A 2,824-nucleotide genomic window follows, 5' to 3' on the forward strand; every position below is an offset into this window, starting at 1 on the left:
CATTGCTCTCAGTTCATGATTTGTACAAGATATCAATTGCAAATACAGTTCAAAACTAAAGCAGCTGGTGATTGTAAGCTGGTTTAGTTCTGAGAGCTGAATTCTGCTCCAAGGCTTGGGCAGAGCAACTCATCAAGGCTGCAGAGTGGTATTTTCCTCCCCCCTGTATCTGAGCAAAGGGTGAAACAGGTGTTCTATTTTCCATATATAAGCCAAACAGTACCTTTCTGTGCATAAAGAAGTGGTTGTAGTAGTATCTTTGAGTCAAACTTATAAATGGAGAGACAAATGCTTGTGTAAAAGCAAATATTAACAGTAGAGCCTTTCCTCATATGTTTTTCATACTTATATACACTGAGATTGGAAACACAGTGTTATTTACCCTGTTCATCTTTTGTGGTCAGTTTTACAGTAGTTAATACAAGTGGCTGATTTCTTGCACGTTTACTTTACGCAATAATCCTATTTAGAGAGGATTGAATTTTCATTGCACTCCATTTGTTTACCTAAATATATACATCCAATGCCATTTGATGCACTTTAGCACACTTCACACATTTACAACAAACAGACTGAAATTTACAGCATATGTCCTGTGATCATCTGGAGTGACAACTGGACAGCAGGCAGGATATCCTAGGCAATCTCAGATGGCACTAGACCAAAGGAAGAAGCACTTTTGACTACAATAGTACCTGAGATACTTGCCTCACATGTCTACATGTAATCTTAAATAAAATACACTGTTGGTGTCTAATCTAAGCTAACCTTCAAGGTTCCCTATAGTGCAGATATGTTTCCTTCTATTTGTGATAAACATACATCCAGGGTTGAAATTAATTACTTTGTGGTGGTCTCCTTTCATTGACCTTAGAAGGATCTTTGATTACTAGTTCAAATATCTTGCTTCGGGCAGTGAGATGGGGATTTATCTTGCTTAAATTGGAATATCTCTGATGTAGGTATTTGCACCCAATTTATTGTCTAAATTCCCACTGTAATCATGGAATTCTAGGTAATTATTAATTTTACCTTGAAGAAGGCATCTTTAGTTGTTGGAGGAACTCACAGACAGACCTCTCTTTTTGTCTTCATTGATTATAATTCAGATTGGGCTGCTCATGTAGACACATTTCAGACAAAGCCAGTTTATCTCAACCCCACCACTAGTGCACCCACAGTTCACATTTGCACGATTGATAATATAAAAGATGAAATTCCAATTTCTTTTTAAGTGCAGCTCAAATTCAAATGAGATTTCCTCTTTTTTTCAAGTAACACACTGTCATGGTGACTGTATGGGTCAGACTGCAACCTGGGTTATACCCCACAGCATCACAGTAATTTACACAATGTAATTTGCATTATCTCTAAATCAGATTAAGGATCTATGGAAAAAGACCTGGGAATCCTGGTGGACAACAGGATGACCATGAGCCAGCAGTGTGCCCTTGTGTACAAGAAAACCAAAGTCATCCTGAGATGTATCAAGAAGAGTTTGACAACCAGGTTGAGGGAGGTTTTCCTCCTCTCTCTGTCCTGGTGAGGCCACATCTGGAATATTGTGTTGAGTTCAGGACTCCCTGGCTCAAGGAAGACAGGGAACTAAAACAGAGGGTGCAGCAAAGGGCTACAAAAGTGTTTAGGGGACTAGCACCTCTCTTTTCTGAGGACAGGATGAGGGACTTGGGCCTTTTTAATCTGGAGAAGAGTAGAGTGAGGAGGGATCTTATCACTACTCACAAATACTTAATGGGTGGCTGATGGGGCCAGTCCTTTGGCAGTGGTGCTCAGTGACAGAACAAGAGGTAATGGGCACAAACTTGAATATAGGAAGTTCCATCTAAACTCCTCCTCCCTAAAGGAGGAACTTCTTTATTTTGAGGGTAGCAGAGCACTGGAACAAGCTGCCCAGAGAGGTGGTGGAGTCTTCATCTCTGAAGACATTTAAAACCTGCCTGGAGGCCATGGTGTGCAGCCTATTATGGGTGAACCTGCTCTGGCAGGGGAGTTGGGCTAGACACTCTCCAGAGGTCCCTTCTAACCCCTAACATTCTGTGATTCTGTGTACAAACACACAATGAAGTTATTTTATTACTAGAGTTGAACAGCACAACACTGCTAGTAGCACTGTTCAGGGGAAAGGAGAGAGGCCCATTAGCTTTTCTCTGGTGAATCCATGTCAGGTATTGAAACAGAAAAAGAAGGAATACAGTTTGCTTTACAATCCAGTTTGGGTTTTTTGACCTGGCTATTATGAAAAATATTTTTGTAGTAATGTTTATTTTTACAGCCAATATATTGCTCCTGAAGCCATAAAGATGTATTAAACACCTTCAAGTAAATGAGTTTCAGGAGTCTGGGAAACTTGCAGGAAGGAATATTAAGTTTGCTTCATTGACAATTGTGTTTTTTCTGTCTTTTATAACTACTCAAAATTGTGACTGGAAAGTAAAAATTTGTTATAGGTCTTGCAGGTGAGCTAGTATTACAAGTCAATTGACTGACCTTAGTTTATAATTTGCTGACACAACAGAAAATGAACAGATATTTGGATCAGATTTCCACTATTGTTTTATCTCTATAAAATATATCTAAGCATTAGAACCACCTGTTTGGCCATAAAAATGAGCAGCTATCACTCCACATAGTCATGGGAAGGAGATTTGAAATTTTTATGAAGTCATTTTACAAATTATCTCTGCACATTAAAAATTAAAGATCACTTTTAACAATCCTTGAGCTCATATCTCCTCAAACTATCTTAAATGTTCACGAGTCATGAATCGTTCAGAGCAAGAAATGTTCCAAGATTTGATCCTTC

This window comes from Heliangelus exortis, chromosome 1 (assembly GCF_036169615.1).
Source record: "Heliangelus exortis chromosome 1, bHelExo1.hap1, whole genome shotgun sequence".
Taxonomy (NCBI): domain Eukaryota; kingdom Metazoa; phylum Chordata; class Aves; order Apodiformes; family Trochilidae; genus Heliangelus; species Heliangelus exortis.